The sequence below is a fragment of the Cupressus sempervirens genome, chromosome 6 (genome assembly GCF_028749045.1).
Source record: "Cupressus sempervirens isolate cs-2001-9-10 chromosome 6, ASM2874904v1, whole genome shotgun sequence".
NCBI classification, from domain to species: Eukaryota; Viridiplantae; Streptophyta; class Pinopsida; order Cupressales; family Cupressaceae; genus Cupressus; species Cupressus sempervirens.
The window spans coordinates 24,301,655-24,316,031 of NC_143123.1; the positions used below are offsets into that span (position 1 = coordinate 24,301,655).

Below are 14,377 nucleotides of genomic sequence, written 5' to 3' on the forward strand. Positions count from 1 at the left end.
CACAAACTACCTATTTGGATTATGTTCATGATATCAACTATTAGGGGAAACTCTACACACTCTGTCTTCTCTCGACTGTGTAGGGTTCTAGAATTTTGAACGCTTTTGATCTCCTTAAGGCTTGAAGAGCCTTATCTTTATCAGGTCTTCTTCCTTTGAAATGGATGTCATTTGAATTGACACTAAGTTTCTCATCAAACATAATTGGCTACTTTGCATAATTCACACTAATAGAAACAACAAAACCAACTACTTGTTACTCTGCAAGGAAAAAGTGAGCATCTTCTGCACCCCTTTCACAACTTTCATGCAATCTTTTGTGTTTGTTACAAAGTGCACTCCACATTTAATGATTTTCCTTGATAGAAGTCCTCTCCTTGGAAAATAACAAGCTTTTTCATTCTTGAATAGGGCTTGACTACTATTCTATTTATCCCAAGAATGCCATGTAAAACTCTCTGCCATATACTGACATATTCAGGCTGTATTGTGTTTTTTAATGGACACTTTTAATGGATTTCTACCAAGCCACTACTTTAAGAATATGCTCTCTTTGTCAAGATTACTTTCTAGGATAGTTACTAAAATTTTTATGTCAATACTTTAGTTAGAAATATGCTTTCTTGTTTAGCAACACAAAATCTGCCTTGTCTTCATAATTTTGTAAAGTTCTATGATGCTCATCTTGCAAAATCAACCTTGACATTTTTAAAAATTCATTGAAACATAGTGCATATTCCTTGTTTCTTGTATCATATTTCATTATTCCACAAAGTTTTTCTCATGATCAAATCATACAATTACATAGCCTGACAGTTCCTTAAATCAAATTAACATACATATAGAAAAATGCATAGAGATGGCAGGTTGTGAAAGCAATCGTATAGGGCTGCAACATGGGCGGCCTGTATTAATCCTTGAAACCTACCATGTGAATGAGGGCTTGGCACTACTGATAGTTGGCTAAACACACGGAGTGCATTCTTTAATTCAGATATTGCTTGATGAACCTCATCAGCAGTACATTTTTTCTTTTGAAGTGTTGAAGTTGAAAACTTCTGCATGTCAACACCAACATCAAAGCGTAACATGTAATTTGAGGGTGCCAAATGTACTACTCTTAATAATTTTCTTTTAAAATCTTGCCACTGTTTTGCTTCATAATGTGATCGAGCTAAATATAATAAAATTTGGGTGTCAGTGCCAAAATAGAATTTCCTCAAACAATTTTGATACATTTTCACTGCAAGCCCAAACTGTCCTTGTGCAAAGTAAACATGTGCTAGATTTACCCACACATCAGGCATCTGAACAAAGATTTTTCCTACTGCAGCTTCTTGAACCTGTGTGAAAATTTCCTTTGCAATATCAAAATGACCCCTTTCAGCTAGCACAATGCCTACCCCATTTGCAACATAGACATTTCCAAGTCTTTGAGCCAACACTTTACAATACAGTTCCCTAGCTTTATCAAGATGTATTCCCTCCGCATCTGGATCCTTCTTCTCATTGCGTGAAGCTAAAAAATAATTCCAGTTTCCAAGAGAAATGTCAGCATAATCATCCTTACCATCTGATACATTTTGTGTAGTTTTAATTGTTTCTTTTGCTTTAAGCCAGTCATCTATTTTCAGTTCCAGGTTGCCAAGCATGGTAATCACATTTACTGAGGTTTTATCCACCTTAAGTGCCTCCCCAATCAATTCTAGGCTTAGTTGGATCTCATTTCAAGCCTGGACCATGGCTGCAAGTCGTAGATATGCATCCACATAATCAAGAAACTTGAACAATATTAGCCTGTACAAAAGATTTTGTTTTTCAGTGTCATGTAGCTGTTCAAATAGCCTGGCAAGATTAAATAGTATGGTATATGAAATATTTTACATATTCAACAATGGATGATCTATATTCCAAGAGATCTTTTGTAGTCAAAATAGAAGTTTGGAAATTGTTGAAAATCTAGTATAAGTTTATGTTGAAAATGGTTCTAATCTTTTAAATTGAATTCACCAAATAAAGTTATTTGAGAAGATGTTTTGTAGTCAATATAGAAGTTTGAAACATAGAAAATGTTATTTATTTTTTATTTGTTTCATAGAAAGATTTTGAAGTCAACAAAAGGAAAATCAAGTGATGAAATTTTGTTCCTCTTATGTTCAATGATATAGTTCTATTATTTTTTATTTTTTTATTGAATATATATCTTAAAATTATTTTAAATAAATCTTAGGTTCAAATTTATTCAATATTTGATTTATTTTTCAAAAATAAGAAATTGTAACCCACTTGAAGATTTTTGTGACATATGACTTCTAAATGATCCATGAGAATTTAACTTATATCTTGAAAATATTCTAGATTGATTTGATTTACATTATTACATATATACATATATGTTTCTAGAGATATTTAGTTTATTTAAATATGTTGTTGCTTCTGATCTATCTACTGTATAGGTAAAATACTAAAGGTTCACCACACAAAGAGTCTTTTTGATGAAATGATGTATTCACTAAATAAGAAGTATTACCAATGTAGGATGGAATGAATTATTTATTATATCATCCCCAAAATACCTCAATAGGAGACAAGAGATAGTTGAATCATGAACTTTCCATTGAGTTCGAAGATATTTTTAGAAAAAAATTATGTATTTTTGGAGAATGGTTAACACTATAAAAGACAAGTTATCTAAATAGATTATTGATTTTTTTGTTAGAAAATATCAACTAGGATAAGATTATAAATCAAGGATAACAACATGATTTGGTATCCTATTTCCAAGATAAAATAGGCTACAGAGAAAGAAAAGTGGTTCACTCATAATATTCTAAAATGCTAATTTGGATATAAATTGTGTCTTGTTGTCTTTATGGGCTTCATTTGGCTGGTCATTAGCTGAAAAACTAGGAATATATAAAGATCAATTAAATAGGGATAATCATTTATAGTTTTTGTATGAACACATTTAGACTATTTTAAATTAAATATATTGATTTTCCTTTGCATTGAGTTGCTATAATAATTTTGTTTGCTTCAAATCCATATAGTAGATTAAATAAAATGTCTCATTATTTCTATATTCACCACTACTTATAGGTGAAAAAAGAACATTCAAGCATTCAAGGACTATTGTGATATTTTTTATGCAAGCTCACAATGTGCAATAGACTTTCAAACAACCAGAATGCTTCATCCCATGTATGAAAGTTTTCATTTATAAAATAGTTATTTTGTGGTATATGAAATATTTTATATATTCAACAATGAACAATCTATCGTTTTCTTGTAACATTTAGCAAATAGTTTGAATACTTGACTTTCTATAATATTTTGTTACTTGTATGCACATTTTTGGGGAGCCAAATGACAAAGATGAGCTTGAAATATTTGAATACATTCCTTTTCATATGAGTGATTATGAACATATGTCAAGATATATTGAAATATACATATATATTTTTATCGCACACTTATCTAGTGCACACATTTAGATATGTGTAGTTACTTTTAAACATGTTAATCTAGTGTAACTTATAAAATGTCTAATATAAGTCTAGGTTGAAAAAGGTTATAATTTTTTAATGAAATTTGTCAAATAAAGTTATTTTAGTAGGTGTTTTTTAGTCAACATAGAAGTTTGAAACATAGAAAATGTTAGTTATTATTTTATTTGCTTCATAGAAAGATCATGAAGTCAACAAAAGTAAAATTAGGTGATAAAATTTTGTTCTTGGGTAGGGCCACAATAATGGTTCCCACTTTCCATAATGAAGAAATTAGATGGAAAGTGGGGAAGCTAAATTTTAGGGGCTTCAAATGAAGCCAAATCTTTGAATGAATGTCCCAAGGGGCTTTACTCAAAGCCTCCATGCCGATATTGGTGTGGGGGCTTTGAATGAATCTTAGGGCTTCATTCGAATCTGACATGCAAACCTCATTCATACTCCTAATAACCGATCGGAAAAGCTTTTAAATCCAACATTTTTTCTTTTTTGTCCCATGGTTTTATGTATGATTTGGTGGACTAGGGCGTTAAGAGGGAAGTCAGTAACATCATACCTTGCATTAGCATCTCCATCTATGATGCAGGAGCACCTATTCATTGGATTTCTCATGGATAAATTCATATTTTAAATTATATTTAAATAGTATTTAAAAAGAAACTCAATTAAATAGTGTTGTCACTTTATCCCATCGCAACTCAAGTGAAACACCTTCTTCTTCTAGTCGATGGAAGAATTCCATATCCTTTAAACACACATGAAAAACTTTAGAATTGATACTAGGGCTTTTATTGATGAATTCAACCCAAACACCATTTCCTAATGCCTCCATGAAAGTTTGCTGAGCCAACTCTAGTTCATCATGCTCAAAATGAAGAACCCCAATGTTGTTTAACAATTCAATGGGTACATCTTCTCTGCTCTTCTTCAGAAGAGACTTTGCTGTGTTAAGAGAATCTAAGGCTGCATTGGGGTCTGATGATATCAATAACTCACCCATCTTAATAAAGGAATGAGCATCATGTGGATCTATGTGAGTTGCCTTTCTTAGAATTTCCAAAGCCTTCTCTCACTGCCCTTGTTGAGCATATATATGGCCTACAGCTTTCAAGCTCTCACAGTTCTCAGGGTGAACCTCTAGAACCTTTTCAAAATTTGAGAGAGAACTCTTAAGATCTCCCAATTTCATTTAAACTGTCCCAACCCAAAGTATGGCAACACAAAATCCTGTGGCTTCTGGCTTTCCTTGACTGATGCCATTTAGTAGCGGCCAACAATTTCATAGTCACCTTTGATATGATAAGATCATGCAAGATTATAATATGAATGAGATTTCATGAGAGGGTGGTCTGTTGAAACAAGAGCTATCTCAGTCAACTGTTCATTTGGATCTCCACTTTACTAATCACTTGGATCAATGCTTTTCTCTTTCTTCACTAAATAGGTTTGGTCCCAGAGTTCAGCAAGTCAAGAAAGTGAACCATTTAGGTTACTATCTCCCCTCCCAAATGATTCCTCAAAATCAATATAGATGGGTTTTCAAGGAGTAATCCACATCCAACAAGAATGGGTGGTACTAGTAGTGGAACTTTAAGCCCTGTTTAGTTTTTCTTTTCTACTTCCTTAAGTACTCATTCTAAAAATTAGATGGAAGCTTGGACTATTCTCTATACTCTTGAGAAAGCCTATGTATCGGTCTGGAAAATGATTTTTGCAAGATGGACTATGATTCTTGTCACCCTTCTGAATAGTGGAAATTTTCTAGATTGCTCTTGGAGGCTAGCCTTGGTGGCTATGCTGATGTACAATTTAATGTGTTTGAGAATGAATATGAACCTTTTTGTTAATATGATTCTAGATGTTAAGTAGTTAGCTATAGATGCACCCTTATGTGTGATCTTTTTTCTTAAATCAATATAAAAAGGTGTGGCCCCTCATGCCACAATTTATGTGGAAATGAAAAAATGTAAAATAAACATAAATATGAGATAAGAAAAATAATAAACAATGGAATAATAAAAAAAGCAATAGCCATTGCTAAAGTCTACCCTTCTCATACTTTGTCACTTGCATAAGCTCAAAAGAAGAGATGCTATAAGCCCTAGAAAAGACATAGCTGTTGAACCTAGGAATTCTCATAAAACTTTTCAATGTGGAAATCATTTCTCATCATGCATCTGAAAAATAAGTCTCGCTATAGATTTCTCTTAAAATCATAGTCAATGAATTTAAGGCTATAAGAACAGACATGCCTACCAAATATGACACTTTGGGTTTCAACGTTGAAACTAAAAAGCATCAACCTACATTGGACAAAACAATTTAAACAAACTGAAATGGAGTACCCAAATCGGGAATTGGTAAATGTCCTAATCAACCAATTTTTACGCTCTATAGTAACGACCTAGTATTTATACCAATTATGCTAATTTTTGTGGAATATGTATCATAAATATTGCCTCAAATCCTTAGCCTACCCTATGGTCCCAGAACCTGTCTAGTTTGCAAGTACTTACTAGAATTCAAACCTAATATCTTGATGTATTTGATAGATCATTGTCAATTGTCTGATTTCTCTTTATTATCATTTCTTGAAGGATTGATGGGTGGATGCTTAACCAATTGATATCTTAATTATAAATATTTAAATGATTGGATGCTAGAATGGTTGATACTCAAATAGTTGATATTTGCCCGTATAAGTGATTGATTGTTTGCTTGTTGGTCTGATTGTTTGGTTATTTTGATATTTGATTCCCAATTGATGATAGGTGGAAAATTGAATGGTTTACTTTGATGGATTTAGGATTGATGATTTAAAAAATGTTGATAGTGATGATTGAATGAATGCTGATTTGATATATTGGTGTGTAATGATTTCATAAATTGATTCTTGAATGGATTTCTGATTTTGTATCTAGTTGAATGAAATGGCATTTGATGGCGAATTTCTATTGATCTTCCCTTTATATTTTATTTATAAAAGAATTGCCACCCTTCAAAAGGAATTGAGTTGCCACCCTTCATTGCTGCCTCATGGAATAATAATTTATTTCCAAATGATTGTTTGCTTCCTTCATGTTCTCTTCTCATAGAATGGTCTCTCCTTTATATCTTAATCCTTCAATACTCATAACTCTTTATTGCATTCATTTTGATCATTCACTAAACTTAATTAAATTATAATTATATTACATGTTATTTTAATTTTTTATATTTTAACTTTTTATTTTTATTATTGAATGTCATGTCAAAAAGGGGACATTATAGTGAGATGCATTACAGTATAGAAAAATAACAAGAACATTATTGAAACAAACTGATACAACATTCAGATTATAAAATCATACTGCTACAACAACACAAATTAACCTAACAGAAAGCATAGAATACCATTCCCACAATGACCGAACATTTACCCACTGAACTACACCTCTTCTAAATAATGTAAGTTGCTGATAACACGTTGATACTGCCATCACACATGTCAAATTAGACTGATACACACTAAAAGCCACCCCAATCAATTGTAGCTAACATCTGGATGCACACTTATAATTGATGTCAATCAGAATACTGAAGGTCTGGAATAGGGCATAGTGGCTATTGATATAGCAGGTACAAACTTGTAGAAAGCTCACCAGATTTGCCAAAGTCTACATAACTAATACTTAGCATCAAAGGTTCTCCCTAGGCACCTCGAAACCACCAAATATTGGCCCCAAAATAGGAGCCCTTCATCTTCAAGGTCTCACATACTTGCTCCACTTGGTACATCACCCGATAAAGATCATCTATTCACTTTCAACTTGGATAGCTTACAATATGGTCTTTGTATACAATTCATTTTTTGTCGTTTCATTATCTGGTTTGAACAAGTGTGGAAAAAAATCAGATTTTTATTATGAATTTTCTATTCACCAATCTATGTTAAACTAATTAGCAAGGTCACTTTCCTAATACTTTATGAACTGGATGCTATTCGCAAGGTCAGTTTCCTAATACTCACTATAGTACTTGCTATTCAATTGAGATAGACACGGCTCATTAGTTTGTTTGTATTCTCTTTGGATTTTGTTAAAGAAGATAGCTGAATGCTATATGATGAACTAAAAGTTTTGTGGTGTCAACAGGCTTGTGCTCTGTCATTCAAGACAGTTTGGAAAGATGAGATTGTTTGTAATTAGATCTTAAGAATAATGAAGCGTAGTCTTCAAAGCATGTGACTAAATGTTTCATCAGCTTCACCAGTGAATGCCATAAAAATGGAGTAGAAAAGAAGGCATAGGCTGCCACCGATTCTGCCCATACTATTCCATCATTGTAAAGAGGAAACACCATGAAAAGAAGTGCTCCAAACACTAAAATCCAGACGGTAATAATAGCCAAAACAGGGATATGGAATTTGTTCATCATGACAAGAAGAAGGGATAGAGAACCCAATAAGTAAATCCCCCACCCTATTAATGGATAAATTGTTTTTGGAACAAGGACTAATGGAATCAAATAACTTGCAGCTATACAAAAATGAATTAGTTTCTTCAGTAACACTGAATACAAAGAGTAGCTCAATACAGATTTTAGGGAGCAGAGATTGGATGAAGAGAGTTGTGTCTTGAAGCTTTTCCCACTAAATAGTGTTATTATGGTTGTTACCAGGTAGAACACCGAATATGCTACTGAATGGGTATCTCCTCATCACAGCTGTCACATAAGGAAATTATTCATTAGGGCAACATGATTTTGGATATTTTTTGATGATGTTTGTGATTGTGGTGTTTCTCAGATGTTGAGCATGGTTGCAGTTGTGCAATTGGCATTTTAGAGTATTGGTGTGGTTTATGGGGACATAGGAACATCACCACTTTATGTGTATGTGATTACTTTTCCTAATGGCATCAAACATCTTGATGATGTTCTTGGGGCTTTGTCTTTGATCATATATTCTCTCACTCTTTTGCCCCTCATCAAATACATCTTCATTGTATTGTGGGCCAATGATAATGGAGATGGTAAAATTATAACAGCTCTAGTTTCACTTTGTTTTTAGGTCAAAGTTTGATCTTTTTGATGTGAAAACATGCGTTCTAAGTTTAAAGGGATGGTTTCTTTTGCAGGTGGAACATTTGCTCTTTATTCTTTGATTTTCCACCATGTAAATGTCAGCATGATACCCAGTCACTAGGAAGAAGATAGGAAACTCTCCTCATATACACTTGAAGTTGCAGGTAGACAACCCAATAGAGCCATTAGGATAAAGGAAAATCTTGAAAAAAGTAACTTTGCCAAGAGATGTTTGTTAATACTAGCTGTTGTGGGGACGTGTATGGTTATAGGAGATGGCATCCTCACCCCTTGCATCTCTGGTACATATTATTGTTTTTACAATATGTAATGCTTTTTGTTGTTATTTTTCAATATATTGTATGCTTTTTATATCAATGTTTCAATAGTGTGATCTATTATCATATGTTAGAAATCAAATGATCTCGAAGTCTACTTAATTCACAATAAATCCCTTAGATTGTACAAAATTTGTCAACTTTTCCCTTTCATTTGTTCAAGTAGTTTCACTAACACTTAATTTGTTGATATATTTTAGTTCTTTCAGCAGTGGAGGGAATCAAAAGGGTGGACAAGTCGCTCAACCAAGGTGAGTTTTCGACATTTGCTCACATTATAATATTTGAGATGGGTAGGAAGAGTGGGTCATTTATTGAAATAGGAAGCACCCAACGTATAAATTTTGTGTATAAAAGTTAATTGTATATTGGTGCATCCTAGACATTAGATAAATTGGATAACAATTTCTCATACCTTCCAAAAGTATCTGACTTTACACAAAAAACTAAAATAGAGTCCATTTCATTGGTCGAAGTGATTTGAAGAACAAAATTTGTGGGGTTGTAGGGGAGGAGGAAATGAAGCTAAAACACAATTCCTTAACAAAAGAAAACCAAAATAGAGTACATTTCATTCGTAGAAGTGAATTGAAAAACAAAATTTGGTGGGTTGCAGGGGAAGAGAAAAATGAAGCCAAAACACAATTCCTTAACAAAAGAAGATCAATGATATGAATTTGTGCGAGAGTATGAATGGAAAATCAAAAAATTGCTAACCCATTGATTTGATTAGGTGCTTTAAAGGTCACTGATGCTCTTGAATATTTTCCACATTATGAACAACACTAGAGTTCAAGAAAAATGATTGATTCACCAAGCTTTGGAATGGCCAAATCAGACACTTCAATGCCTTAGCTTGGGCGAAGAAATAAATAAACAAGCTATGCTTGAGATTTTACTATTTCAAACATAGATTACAATATAGACAATTAATGTTGTTCTTGTTGAGATTTTTCCTAACTATTTCAATAGTATTCTACACATGCTACTATCTTTATTTCACAATATCTCATTCATCGCTTTTAGGGGCAGTTGGTCTTATCTACATTTTATACCAATTCTTCCACGCCCTACGTAGACAGCATCTGGATTAATAGCAATTGTAAACCTGACCTCCACCACATGAAAATATGATGAATACACTTTTTTTTTACTAATCAAAATGAGTTTTTGATCGGGTGATGTTTGAATATAACAATTATTTGACTATCTTAGAAAATAAACTTGACCTTACTTTAGGTTCGATAGGTACATTGAATTTAGAGGAATAATGTAGGATGATTTGTATGTGTACAAAGATTAAAAAATAGTCATTTAGAAGTTATCTTGGAGAATTACATATTGTTGTTCTAATAAAAAAATGATCACATAGAGGTGATGTTAGATAATTACTTTAGGTTGTTTCAACAATAGTTTTAATAGAGCCTCACAACTCTTTCAATTAGATTAGGTGAGCAAGGAGTGCAAGATTAATGAAACATGGGCTATCTCTTTCCATTATCAACATATATGGATCTATATGTAATTAGTGGGCACACAAGTTATATTGGAGAATTACTTAATCTTGTTTCAATAAAAAAGTGATTACATAGATAAGATAAGATAAGATAAGATAATTTTATTAATGTCAACAAAAGACCACTATAGGTCTCAACAATAGTTCACTATAATTATTTCAAAAGTCTGTACAATACATATTTTTCTAATATTCAATACATTTTCTTCTAACAACTGTTATCAGTACACTCAATACACAAGCACAAATGTCTTTACTTGCCTAGTACCAATAAGGCCTCACACAAGGAGTGCAAGATTATTGAAACATGGACTAACCCCTTCCACTATCAACATCTATAGACCTATATGTAATTAGTGGGCTTAATCTTAAGGAACTCTATAGTTACACATGCTTTTATTGGAGTTGTATTTAGATTGGTGATCTCCCCCAAAAAAACCCAATACCTAATCTATCAACTTTCTGAATAATGTGTCCACTAAATGTACCATTTATTCTCATAAGAGATGAATTTTTATGAATGACTACTAATAAAACATGCATCAATAAAATTCTCTCAAAAACTACTAGTTATATTATGATATTAAGATTATAATTTATAAGCATTTTAACCTTTAATATTAAGTGGAATATTTCTATTTATTTCTAAATTCTAATATTAAAATTTTAAGAAAGGTATTCTTTGTTGCTTAATGCAGTTTACACTCAATCTAATGCTGAAGCAGCTAGTAAGTTTAATGCCAGGGCGTCTGCAATCATCTCAAATTTTTAGCGATTTAATGACATTCATGAATGGACTAGTTGCATTTCCTCTCAACATCCCTAGTATAGATTATACAAAAGCTCTCAAGGTAATGTGCAAATGCTCTTTTTAGAGTGTTAAATGCATTAGGTCAAATCAATGTTTTTCAATTAGCAAGCTTGGTGTGGATTTAAATGCATTAAATTATCAATGTTTTTCAATTTTCAAGGTTAGTCAAGTGTTACAATGAATGTTCTTGTGAAATCTATTAGATTTCCACAATCCATGCTAATACTTTGAAATTTCTGGATTAGATTGTGATTAGAATGTTCTTGTTTCATGATAGTCAAGGTCCAAAATTCATGCTACTCTAAGAGTTATTATAAACCAAAGGAGAAATGGAAATGATGATGAGAGTGGAGATTTTCTAGATTCACTCATCAAAACTACAAATCTTTTGGATGAAGAGATATTGAATCTTATTATGGACCTTATCCTTGGTGCTATGAAACGACATCTAACTTGATAGCATTAATTTTGAAGTTTCTAACTGAATGCCCTAAGGCATTGGAGCATTATTAAAGAAAACATCAAGGGATAATATTTGAATTGTGGATATTTGTAAATTATGTTGGTTTTAGACAGTTATAGTTATAGTTATATATGCGCTCTTATGATGATGTGATTGGGACTGTAAGTTTTTTTGTCACATTTATCTGTTTAAAAAATAGATGAAATTATTGGCTTTCATTCCTAATAAATAATTATTTCCTAATTTTATTCTTCCCTGTAGGAACCAAAATTTAGACAATGTGCCAATTATTGCAAAGGCTTTGCTCTCATAGGAGCCTTCTAAACTCCACAAAATTTGAGTTGTAAAGCATAATTGCTCGGTGGAAACAGGATATCGTGCACATTTCTTCCTCCTTCCCATTGTTTTGTATAAAATAAATCATTTGACGAACGAAACAATGGTGTGGAGGTAGAAATGTGCATAATACCTTGACTCTCATGCATCAAGCAATTACGCTTTATAATCAAGTTTTGTGCAGTTTTGAACGCTCCTATGAGAGAAAAGCTTTCAAAAAATAATGGGACAGCGCATCTCAATTGTGACATGTCTTGGTCTCAATTGCGACATATCTTCGTCTCAATTGTGACACCAAACTGGCAAATTTTACATCATGAGTATGGCACCAGTGTAGATAACTAAGGGTTTGTGGTCAGAATTCAGATGCAAAATTGGGTAAGTTTACGTCAGAATTGAGATGACTTGTGCTCACAAATGAGAAAATAATAGTTCAGGTTGGCTAGAAAAATCAACGAAATTTGTGTTAGTAAGTCCACGTTTATGAAGTCAAAATTGCGACTCGCAATGAATGTGGCTGGAAACTGACCAAATTTTTTTGACAACTTTGGTGGCTTTAACGACCTTCTCTTGTCGAAATTGAGACCTTTTCGTGTCGCAATTTAGCCCTAAATTTACTAGTGGTTGTCTTAAGTTCAAATTATTTATCTATTGAATCCAAGTAACTAAGGTGTTGAATATTGATTATTGTAAGTTGTATTTGAGCAGACTTGACAAAGTGAAAGATATAAGTATCAAGTCAAGTTGTGATTTCAAAGTGAGCAAGCGAAAAGAGTGCTAGAGAATGTGTGAATTATGGTGATGTGATTGAAGATCTATTGATGTGAAAAGGAAGTGGATTTGAAGGATAAACAAAATATCCTTGTGGTGCAACAAAGTTATATTCGATCAGGAAGGATCAAGTACAAGCCAAAATAGAGATCTGAAATCAACAAATTGGTTGTAGTCAAATCAGGTCATCTCATTGTTACTCTCTAATCATTTTAGTAGTGATCTAAATCTCTCAACAGAGTTGGCTTAACAACTATTTGAAAATCCTCTAACAAGGTGGCAATTCCATTGAATTGTTCTCAAGACCTCTAACTAGGCCACTACTAACATGGTGATTAAATCCTTTAATAGGGTCACACCTAACAATGTGTTTTATAACTTTTAACAGGGTTGGTTCCTAACAAGGCTCACACTTTAGAAGAGTGAAAATCAGTAACTAGATGCTATTGGTGGTTTTTCCCAAATTGAGTTTCCACATTAAATCCTGGTGTCAAATATATTCATGCTATTTTCTTTATGTGTTTGCAACTAAGTTAAAGTAATGGTAATCACATATAATGTCTAATGGTTTATATGTTAATATTTTACCAAGCTAATCCAATTACTACCAAGTTACAACATTCTATGTGTTTATCAAGCTTTTACAGTATTTACTTATCCACTGACATCTAAGCGATATGGGATTTATTTTGGTAGTTATTGATTCACCCCTCCCCTCACATTTACTCCTCTTATATTTCCAATAATTAGTATTAGAGCTTTTGGTTCTTGTAGAAAAGGTTTCAAGGACCTAAGCTAAAGATCAGGATCTCTTACAAAAGAGAGATTCCCAAGTTGAACAGAGACAATTTTGTATCATGGCAAGGACTTATGAGATTACATCTGGCTACCATCAATGATTCAGGTTGCAAGCATCTTGATGCTAAATACAAGACTCCCACTGGAACATTATTAGTTGAAGACATTGCTGGAAAGAAGAATTATAATATAATGATGATTGATATTGTATCTGCTCTCACTTATGCAAAATTTGATGAGGTAAAAGATTGAAAAATTGCATTTAAAATGTGGAACAAACTTAAATATATCTATGGAGGAGATGGTAATGTAAGAATTTAGAGCCAAAGATGAAAGCCTTAGAGGACAATTTGATAAAATGAGAATGAGAGAAGATGAAAACATTTAAAAATATGTGGAAAGGATCAAGGCCAGTGTAAGTGCAATCAAAGCATCTGGAGGAGACATCAAGGAGGAAACTGTTGTAAGCAAAGTACTTAGAACTATTCTTCCTATTTATGCAATTAGAGTATCTACTATTCAAGAAATGAGATGTGATCCAACTAATAAGATAGGGTTGGATGCTCTAGTTGGAAGATTAACAACTTTTGAATTAGACAATTATGATAACTATGTTCTTGCTTCAAAGAATATTGAATCTACATTTAAAGCTAAGCTTTCACTCAAACAAAAGAGTAGAATGTCAAAATCTAGTCAATCAAGAAGTGAAGAAGATGGATCATCAGAAGAAAGTTCAAACAATGATCTTGAAGCCTTATTTGCAAGGAAGTATTC

General features: G+C 32.6%; 1 pseudogene; it reads right to left on the reverse strand.

Moving 5' to 3' along the window:
• Positions 1-830: 830 nt before the first annotated feature.
• Positions 831-7,919, reverse strand: LOC149550892 (protein CTR9 homolog pseudogene; annotated as a pseudogene).
• Positions 7,920-14,377: the final 6,458 nt, after the last annotated feature.